The sequence below is a fragment of the Coenobita brevimanus genome, chromosome 56 (assembly GCF_032717465.1).
Source record: "Coenobita brevimanus isolate Jiangsu-jjx chromosome 56, ASM3271746v2, whole genome shotgun sequence".
Lineage (NCBI taxonomy): Eukaryota > Metazoa > Arthropoda > Malacostraca > Decapoda > Coenobitidae > Coenobita > Coenobita brevimanus.
The window spans coordinates 7,917,430-7,928,811 of NC_137009.1; the positions used below are offsets into that span (position 1 = coordinate 7,917,430).

At 43.4% G+C, this 11,382-nt stretch overlaps 1 non-coding gene across 1 annotated transcript; it reads left to right on the forward strand.

The window, feature by feature from the left end:
* Positions 1-668: 668 nt before the first annotated feature.
* LOC145401836 (5S ribosomal RNA) lies at positions 669-787 on the forward strand. The gene has a single exon (XR_013897677.1). It is a non-coding gene; the product is annotated as a 5S ribosomal RNA (ribosomal RNA).
* The last annotated feature ends 10,595 nt before the right edge of the window (positions 788-11,382 follow it).

Sequence of the window (11,382 nt, forward strand, 5' to 3'; positions counted from 1 at the left end):
GTTTATCTGGCAACCACCAGACGATTAAATTAAAACTGTCAAGGGTCTCTTAGTAGTTATTGTGTTGATGAAAGCTTTAAACTTTCTAATCTGAAAAAAACTTTCCGAAGCGATATATGGTCGTCAAAAAAAAAAAAAAAAAAAGTAGTACTTCCTTTGGTTGATAAGGTAAAGACTGAAACATACGAATATCAATATAAAAAACAATACTATGCACAGGAATGGTAATGAATATGACAAGCAGTATATCGCATCCTCGTCAAAGACAGGGTGTTAAGCTAGCCTAAGACCAATCTATAGAGGCAGAAGGTGTGGATTAATGCTTAAAATGAATACACGAGGGTAAACAGGGCAGACAGTGAACTGTTCGTAACTCAGTTCTCCTGCAGCTTATTATATGCAAATGTTGAATTCCAGTCTCTCTATTTTAGTTTTAGGTAGTAACAGGTTGGAGTAAAGATAAACTGGGCGATGGTTGATGGATGTCCCGGGAATCAAACTCAGGATCTATAATCTGCAGGTACAGTGTGCTTCCACCTGCATTACCGCCACACCTGTAACGGGCTTTTTGCCTTACCTATCGTCTGTCATGTCAGCCATACTCACATACAGTGTAAGCTGCTACAATACTTTTCCCGTGTTATTTTCTCTAGATACTAAGTTAGCTAGCCAACGGCCATACCACGTTGAGTACACCGCTTCCCGTCCGATCAGCGAAGTTAAGCAACGTTGGGTCTGGTTAGTACTTGGATGGGTGACCGCCTGGGAACACCAGATGCTGTTGGCATCCCTACGTGTCAAGTAGGGTTGGTGGAGGATTAGTGCCCCTCCCTATAAAACAATTAACTCAAAGCTTGGCCACCCCGTTTGGGATACATGGCGTCTGGCAATGAATGAATGAATAAGTTAGCTGCTATACCATACAGTAAGCTAGATAATCATGAAAAAAATTTACGGGGTACCTGGTAAAAATGGTTTTTAAGAGTTATGATTTGGTTATGGATTAAGAAGTGTCAGATCAAAATTATATAAACTGTTGGGAGGATATAGCCATTAGGATGGATGTAAATTATAATCTTTTAATACTTTCAAGATCGATAGATGTAATGCCAGCTCAATGGATGAGTAGCAGTGAAATTCTGTCACATGTAATATCTCTAAGTATTCATGAACGAAACCAGACCTGCATACTATAATCATCCACAGGTGATCATCTTACTTAAAACTGCAAACCCGTACAAATAATATTCTCCCCATGATCATCTTGCCAAACAGGGAGAAGATGGAGAGGCGACTGGATAGACGCCGTTCTGCTACGTTGTGTTACCGCACCAGGATTATGTGGTTGTGGCTGCACGGCGCCTCAGCGATGGACATAGCGTTCCAGACTGGTGCCAGTCTCTCCACTGTCTACCGCTGGATCCGACGTTACCGTCTGTGTTCTATGGCGGACTACCTTGCCCATCAGTGTCGTGGAAGCCAGTTCATTAGCTCCGACAGCCTCCTTCTCTGAAACATGAATATGTTCGGCTAAGACAGCTGAAACGCTACAGGCAACAGAAAGAAAAGAACTCTTTACATATACATTTATATTTTTCGCCTTATCAGCGCCATTACAATGGAATGCTAAATCAGTGAAGAATTTCATGTGACTTAATACTTTCTATTGAAATAATCATTCTTTCGTTCGTTCGTTCAAAGATTCCTTGCACCTATAATGCAGACCGGGCCATACGTTAGCCCAGTCAGTGGGGTATGGGCTGCTTAAAAAACGGTTAGGGGAGGAGGACAGGACCATGGGTTTACCCAGTACACACGTCCTGTCTCCTGGCTGGTTTTGTGGTGTGTGTGATTGAAATAACTGTTTCTAATGTTTTCTTTTGTAAGACTAAATACTTAGCTATGGCTCTCGGGGATGACAGTTGGACAACTGTGACATTCATAGCTTAGTTTAATGCTTACATACATATTGCACATAAAAAAAAATGCATGAGTTGTCGGTAAACTCCTTGCATCTATAACAATACCAAACGAATTTCAGCGGTACAGGCAGGATAGATGTTAGGATTTAAAAAAAATGAGAAAACTTTAACCATGGAAGTACATTTACTCTACCCCTCAAAGACACCCAATGAAATTTGGCAGAGACAGAAAGCCCAGTCTTTTATCTGATCCATTTCTCACTGAATCAGGTCAATTCAGTCATCCTTCTACAGTGCATCACTGGAAACTCGTTTGGGGGCAATCTCCCAATCCTACCCAGCCTCAATATTAGCACTCCTGGGTTATCCTATCGCCTGCACGAAAGCGGCACTCCAATGATGAGACAATACTCGTATTCTATCATTCATATACATGCATACAGTCTCTAATGGTAACACACACACACACACACACACACACACACACGAAACAACTCCTACTTAGCATACGTGTACAATACGCGTAGTCATGTTCATCCTATCTATCTATTTATTGCCAGACGCCTCAATCCCGTTTGGGGTGGCCACAAACAAATCTCCTCCACGTCGCCCTGTCCCCCGCCATTTCACTGCCCTGCTCCCAACTCACACCCCCCTCTCTCATATACCTCTCAACCCCATCCCTTCATCTCATCCTCGGCCTCCCCCTCCCTCTTCCCCCCTCCACCTCACTCACATACACTCTCTTAGTCAGTCTTTCACCCTCCATCCTCTCCACATGGCCAAACCACCTCAGTGTATTCCTCCTAACGCTTCCTATCACATCCACATCAACACCACAACTCTCCCTTATATCCTCATTCGCCAGCCTGTCTCTCCATGTGACTCCACAGGCTCCTCTTAAATAACTCATTTCCACTGCTCTCACTCTTGACTTGTGTCCTTCCAACAACGTCCAAGCTTCACTTCCGTACGTTAGAGTTGGTATCACAATACTGTCATGCAGTAACTTTATCACTTCCATGCTCACTTCCCTGTTTCTTTTCACTGCTTTCAAAGAACCAGCAACCTTTCTTCCCTGCTGTACCCTTTCAAGCACTTCACCCTCCAAACCTTCATCCTTACTCATCACACTACCCAAGTACTTAAACGTTCTCACATTTTCCAATTCCTCACTATCCAACCTCGCTGTACATTCACTGACTTCACCTCTCTCAAAGACCATCACTTTACTCTTCCCTACATTCACCTTTAGATTCCGTTTCTCACACACACTCCCAAACTCATCCACCAAGCCTTGCAGCCCCCCTTCGTCTTCACTCAACAACACAGTATCATCTGCAAACAACAGTACAGGGAGTTTCCAAACACTATCCTCTCTCACTAGGGCCACTCCAACATCCACTTCCCTACCTTGTACCTCTTTTATTACCCCATCCATGTACAGATTGAACAACCATGGAGACATGACACATCCCTGTTTCAACCCAACTTTGAAAGAGAAAAATTCACTTAGTTCACCATCCACACGCACTGCAGCCTTAGCACCATCGTACATACTCTTCACAGCATTCAACAACTTCCCATCTACTCCATATATTCTTAACACTTTCCACAATCCTTGTCTATCCACCCTGTCATATGCTTTCTCCATATCCATGAAAGCCGCATACAACTTCTTTCCCTTCTCTAGAAACTTTTCGACCAAAAATCTAAGAATGAATATCTGATCTACACAACCTCTTCCCTTCCTAAATCCTCCCTGTTCTTCTCCAACTAATTTCTCTGTTCTTTCTCTAACTCTGTCAATAAGTATCCTACCATACACTTTTCCTATTATACTAAGAAGACAAATGCCCCTATAATTACCACACACTTCTTTTTCCCCTTTTCCTTTGTACAAGGGAATAATTATACCTGACTTCCAATCCTCCGGGACTTTACCTTCCTCCCAGGCCAATCTGCTCATCTTCCACATCCATTCTACTACTATCTCTCCCCCATGCTTCAGCATTTCACCACACACTCCATCAATTCCTGGGGCTTTCCCCGATTTAACTTTCTTCATTGCTTCCACAACTTCTATCCTACAGATTTCTTCCTGTCTTCTCACCTCCCTCCTGCTCCCAGCCATCCTCTGCGTTCAACAATTCCTTAAAGTGTTCTCTCCATCTGCTCACTTTTTCTCCCTTCTCCACTAGTAATCTACCATTTTTATCTTTCACTCTCCTGCTAACTTCACTTCCACCCCATCTTACTCTTTTCACCTCTTTCAAGAACATTTTCTTACAGTCTCTCCACTTTGCACTCAAATTCCTTCCAAATTCCTCATCCACTCTCTTCTTACTCTCTCTTACTAATCTTTTCACCTCTCTCTTTCTTTCTACATATAACTCTCTCATCCGCCTCTCAACTTCTTCCACGCCCCTATTTCTCATCCATTCATTGTATGCTTTCTTCTTTTGTGCCACAGCCTGTTTCACCTCTTCAGTCCACCATGCAGTTCCTTGCATCCCCCTCCATCTTCTCTTCCTTCCACACGCATCACATGCTGCACATATTTCTTCTGTAAATATCCTACACACACCTTCCACGTCCCCCATCTGCTCCAATTCATATTTGCCCAATCGTTCCTCCACTTCTCTCTTATACTCTGCCTTTTTCTCATCCTCTTGTAACCTTTCCACTTTCCTTGCAACTACTCCTTCCTCTCGTCTTTCCCTTCTTCTATTCCTCCATCTTACTTGAATTCTAATTCTGGCCACCACCAAATAGTGGTCAGAAAGTCCACTCCCCCAACCTCTATAAACTCTTGCATTCATTACACATCTTCGCATCCTTTCATCCACACACACATAATCAATCATTGCCTTCCTTTCATTCAGTTCACCACTCACCTTTTTCATCACTCGCCATGTATACCTGTGGATCATTTTATGTCTGAACAGGGTATTGGCTATCACCAACCCCCTCCCAGCACAAATGTCCACTAACGCACTGCCATTCTCATCTATCTCAGCAGGCACACCCCACTCACCAACTATTCCATCCACCTTCACATTCCCAACTTTACCATTCATATCACCAATCAAAAACATCCCAATCAATATCATCCCAAGTTTGTAAATATAACAAGAGCAATCCGAGATTGCAAACCTCAGCCAAAGCGGAGATATTACCGGTATCTTGCAATTTTTGTGCAAGCATTGCAGGCATTACTTATCGAGTTAGAAACAAAACTTTTGAAATTGCCACTGTCTGGCAATGGTAAAGTATCTTTTTAAAAATTCCTGGATCTGGATGATGACCCGGATCACCAACAAAATCTAGGGTATTGTTCCTTGGGACATACCCTGCACCACCAGAAAATTTCAGCAAATTCCGTTTATAGCTTTTTAATAATCCTGCTAACAGACAAACAGACGAACAATCCAACGAGGACAAAAGTATAACCTCCTTTCCGGAGGTAATATGTGCATTAAGCCAGGTTTAGGAGAGGGGATGGCTGTTTTTCATTGCCTAAGAAATAATTCAAGCCTTGCCTGGTTATTCTTCTACTGTACATACGGTAAGCTTTCTGTCCACCAGCACTTCCTCTAACCATATAATCTGACGTATATAGATGCTTGGTGGCTTGACTGGTAGCATGCTCGGGTTGGAGCGCGCTGTCGCTTATGTGCCATGGTTGAAATTCAAGATGTATCCAGGAATTTTTGTATCATGTTAATTTTACTAGGGTTGTAGGGCTGTTTCCAACCCTTTTAATGTTCTGGACTATCGCTAACCTGCTTTGCGCCCCTACACTCCAGAGAGGGCAGAACTGGATTTGGCATTTTTTAAAAATAACTTTTGCTCAAATCATATAATTCGATGTATGTGAATAAACTAATTACATCATAATTATTGTTTCTTAACCCGCCCCGTCCCGACGACGTATGGGTACGTCACCACGATTTGCATTTGCCAGTCCCGGCGACGTACCAGTACGTCGTGCAATTGCAAGGTACCTAATTTGCACAATTTTCAATTTTCGCACATGATTTTTCGTATGTATACACAGGACACCTTCCTCTATTCCTGTACAAGATACCAAGCAGGGACAATGCCTTACACTGCATAACCTCCCCCCTCCCCCCCTCACGCCATTGTCTTGGCAAAGGACCTGTTACCAGTGACCTGGCTAGTAAAGTTATTCAGGGCCAGAGTGATTCCCCAATCGATGACAATGTGGAGGACAATGTTTACATAGCATTAGAAGAAGAAACAGCCAGAAATAATGATCAGGTAGTGTGGCAAAAATAGGTCAGGTATGGTGATTAGTTAGTGAGTGAAACAATGCTTATAATGCCTTTATTACTGCTTGAAAACCAATATACTGTCATACTACATATACATTCGTACCAAGTAAATAAATAAATACCGTTTATGAGTGGATAAAATAGTTACCCTCCCATAGAACTCGTTTTCTTTGGTGCCAGCATGTTAGAAAACCCACTCAGGTAAGGAGGAACTCCTACCTGGATTGGGCACTTTAAACCTCAGGTGAGCGATTTCTCTATGAATTTTCGATGTTTCTCACCAAAAGCGAAGGTTTTAGCCAAAAAAAAAAAAAAATCGAAAATACCTCGGGACTGGGGGATGTCGGAGGTGCGGAAAACCTCGGGACGTGACGGGTTAAATCATGAAATTATTCTAAATACAGATCTCTGGTAAATTTCACTGAGATGGAAGAAGGTACGTAGAGAATACTGTGAGACGGCAAGAAATTACACAGGAATTATACGATACATCAACAGTGATATAAATGGTAATATACTTAAACTCCTTATTATAAAGAAGTAACCGCAACCCACTAGTACAACATTCACCAGATATCCTAAAATGCTAAGCAAGACTCGTTAACAATATTTTAGGATTCTAGTGACTGATAGAAAACTCAGCCAATATTTTATAGTAATACTGTACAAGGATAACCTCTTCAATCCAGTAATATAAACTTTTTGCTGACTTCTACTACCTTTAGACGATTATATTCATTTCAAAACAAACATCTAATACTGGAGGGATTAATGAAGGCTAAATTTCTACCTTCTAACCATTTGAAGGCTGCACGGTCATGAATGCTAACCAGTGATCACAAATTTTACACATTAATGGTTGATGATGCTGGAAGACAAAAAAATAATCTCCTGAAAGGACGGTTATAAATACATGCCTTACGTGCAAATGCTGCCTGACAAACAGAAGCTCCATACCACATAAAGTCTGCCTTTACCAACATTACCCTTGATCTCACTTTCTGAAGCTTCTTTTTTCATAGCCTATCTATTTGTATTCAGTGTATATGAGGTGAAAGAGAGAGAGGTTGTCCAGGTGCGTGAGGGTGCGATAGTTGATGTATGCGGAATAACTGAAACGAAATGGAGAGGTGAGAGTGTGAGAGAATGGGAGTATGGATGGGGTATATGTGCAGGAGTAGGTGAGAATGAGAGGGCAAAAGGAGTATGTATAGTTGTGAGTAAAAAATGGAAGAAAAGCATAAGAGAGTATGGATCAGTTGGGTCAAGGATTGTGTGGGTAAGATTGAAAGTTGGAATACAAATGTGGGCGACTGTGTGTGTGTATGCACCAACGCAAGATCGTGCAAGCAGAGTGAGAGAAGAGTTCTGGGCAAATGTGGAAGTGTGCATAGAAAAGTTTGGAAGGAATGAGAGAGTGTTTTTGATGGGTGATATGAATGGTAAAGTAGGGAATGTGAAGGTTAATGGAATAGTTGGTGAGTGGGGTGTGTCTGCTGAGATAGATGAGAATGGCAGTGCGTTAGTGGACATTTGTGCTGGGAGGGGGTTGGTGATAGCCAATACCCTCTTCAGGCATAAAATGATCCACAGGTATACATGGCGAGTGATGAGAAGGGTGGGTGGTGAACTGAATGAAAGGAAGGAGTAGACTGTAGCAAGGTGGAGTAGACTGTAGCAAGGTGGAGTAGACTGTAGCACCAGTCGAGCAGGGCAGTACTCCCGAGGTGGATGGAAAGCTGATGACAGGGAGTGCTGGAGCTCCCGTTTCATCAGCCCTCAGGACTAGTTCCTGACCATCTCCCTTTGCTGAACTTTTTCAGTGTCTCATTTACACAGAGAGTAGGCCAGCATGCTCTCCAGTACAAATTTCTCTAACTATCTTCACCAAACTACATGCACAGTACACACTACACTTCATATTCAAAAATCAACGAAAATGGCGTCCACTAATCAAGCCTCGGAGTCCCCAGGGGGGGGGACCATAAATGCCCCCGCCATCTGCCCCTCTCCCGGTGACGACTCGAGGTGCCTGGAACCACTGTCTGACTCTCTTCTTCTTCATTTCTGCAACATTCGCGGCCTTTCATCTAACTTTCGCTCTGTTGAGCACCACCTCTCCTCCTCTAAACCTCATCTTCTTTTTCTGACGGAGACTCAGCTGTCTGAGGCAACCGACAGCAAACCCTTTTCTGTATCCTCCTACTTTCTCTATACTCATTTCAAAGCCAAAGGTGGCTGTTGTGTATACATACGCAACGACTTATCTTGCTCTCGTGTTCCTGAACTTGATTCTTCTGAATTCTCCACACTCTGGCTTCGGCTTTCCTGTCATTCTCTGACTAAATATATCTGTGCTGTTTACTTATCCCCTAATTCTACTGACTATCAAAAATTCTTCGACTATCTTACTTATACGATGGAACACATTCTGTCCATTTCTCCTTTCTCTGAAATCTCCATTCTTGGAGATTTCAATGTTCACCACCACCTTTGGCTCTCCTCTCCTTTCACGGATCCACCTGGTGAACAAGCCTACATCTTTTCTATCCTGAATGACCTAGAGCAGCTTGTACAGCACCCTACCCGTATCCCTGACCGCCTTGGAGAGAGCTCCAACATACTTGACCTCTTCCTCACAACTAATCCTTCTGCTTACTCTGTTAATCTTTTCTCTCCGTTGGGCTCCTCCGATCACAACCTCATTACCTTAACCTGTCCTATCACTCCGGTACGGCCTGTGGACCCTCCAGGGAAACGTCGTCTGTGGCATTTTGGAGCCGCGAACTGGGAGGCCCTCAGGCAGTACTTCTTTGATTTTCCCTGGAATGATTATTGCTTCCGTGGCCGTGAGCCATCTGAGTGTGCCTTGCGCATTATGGAGGTTATTCACTCGGGCATGGAAGCATACATTCCCTTCTCATATCCTTTGACTAACGCAAGAAAGCCTTGGTTTAATCACGCTTGTTCTAATGCTGTCCGCAACAAGGAGAAGGCCTACAAAAGGTACCGGAGCCACCCCACCCCTGAATCACATCATCTTTACGTTTCTGCCCGGAATCGTGCTAAGTCTGTTCTTCGCTCTACTAAAAATAATTTCATCCATACTAAATGCTCTCAACTCTCCAACTCGAATTCTTCCCGCTCCTTCTGGCACCTTGCCAAAAATCTTTCTAACAACTTTACCTCATCATCCTTCCCTCCTCTTTTCTACTCTGATGGTTCTGTAGCTATTTCTTCTACTGATAAAGCAGATCTCTTCGCACAGACTTTCTCCTCCAATTCCACCTTAGACGATTCCGGTGCTGTTCCTCCATCACTTCTCCCCTCTGACTTCCTCATGGCTGACATTAAAATTTCTTCAGTTGATGTATTTTCTGCCATCACTGGCCTCAGTACTAACAAGGCATATGGGCCTGATGGGGTCCCTCCTGTTGTTCTCAAGAACTGTGCTTCTGTGCTTACACCCTGCCTAGGCAAACTCTTTCGCCTTTGTCTGTCAACTTGTACCTTTCCTTCTTGCTGGAAGTTTGCTCTCATTCAGCCAGTCCCAAAGAAGGGTGACCACTCCCAACCCTCCAACTATCGTCCAATTGCTTTAACGTCCTGTATTTCAAAAGTTTTCGAGTCAATTCTTAATAGAAAAATTTTAAGGCATCTTTCCTATCACAACCTTCTTTCCGATCGTCAGTATGGGTTCCGTCAGGGACGCTCCACTGGCGATCTTCTCACCTACCTTTCAGACTCCTGGTCATCCTCCTTTCGGGACTTTGGCGAAAGCTTTGCCATTGCACTTGACATCTCAAAGGCTTTCGATCGAGTCTGGCATAAATCTTTAATTTCCAAACTGCCCTCCTACGGTTTCTATCCTTCTATCTGTGCCTTCATCGCTAGCTTCCTTTCTGGTCGTTCTATAGCCGCTGTTGTAGACGGCCATCGTTCTTCTCCTAGATCTATCAACAGTGGTGTTCCTCAGGGCTCTGTCCTATCACCAACTCTCTTCCTTTTATTCATCAATGATCTTCTAAGCTGTACATCTAACCCTATCCACTCATATGCTGATGACTCCACCCTTCACCTTTCCATTCGGTTCCCGCAACGCCCATCTCAACAGTTACTTCAAGAAACAAGGGATGAGGCTATGGCACACCTAATGTCTGACTTGGCTCGTATCGCTGACTGGGGTAAAAATAATATGGTTGTCTTTAATGCATCTAAGACTCAGTTCTTACACCTATCAACCCGACAAAATCTTCCACAGGTATACCCATTAATGTTTAATAATATTCAGCTTAATCTTGCATCATCCTTGAACATGCTTGGGGTTTCATTTACTCAGGACTTATCTTGGAAAGACCATATTACATCTCTTGTAAAATCTGCTTCCAAGAGATTGGGTGTGCTAAGCCGACTCCGCTCTTTCTTTACCCCTGCACAATTGTTGACTCTATACAGAGGTTTTATCCGCCCCTGTGTGGAGTACAACTCTCATGTGTGGGGAGGCTCCCCACATACAGCTCTTCTCAATAGGGTGGAGTCAAAGGCTTTTCGTCTCATTAACACTCCTCCTCTTACTGACTCTCTTCAACCTCTGTCTCTTCGCCGCACTGTTGCATCTTTATCTCTTTTCTATCGCTACTTTAATGGTCACTGCTCCTCTGAACTGTCTGCTTGCATTCCTCCACCTCTACGACGGGCGCGTAGCACCCGTCTGGCAGCAAACTCTCATCCCTTTTCTGTCCAGCTCTCTAATGCAAGAGTTAACCGTTACTCCCAGTCTTTCATTTATGCAACAGGTCAGCTCTGGAACTGTCTCCCTCTATCTGTATTTCCTGCTGCCTATGATCTTCAGTCTTTCAAACGCAGTGTGTCCAGGCATCTCCAAATGATCGGATCTTGAGTTTGGCTCTCTATTGTATTTTGTTTTTCTCTTGGAGGGAACTGTTACTGCGGGCCATGGCCTTTGGTTCCTTCTTCCTCGCATAAAAAAAAAAAAAAAAAAAAAAAAATGTGTGTGTGGATGAAAGGATGCGAAAATGTGTAATGGATCCAAGAGCTTATAGAGGTTAGGGGAGTGGACTTTCTGACCACTACTTGGTGATGGCCAGAATCAAGGTCCAATTAGGATGGAGAAATAGAAGAAGGGAAGGACGGGAAGAAGG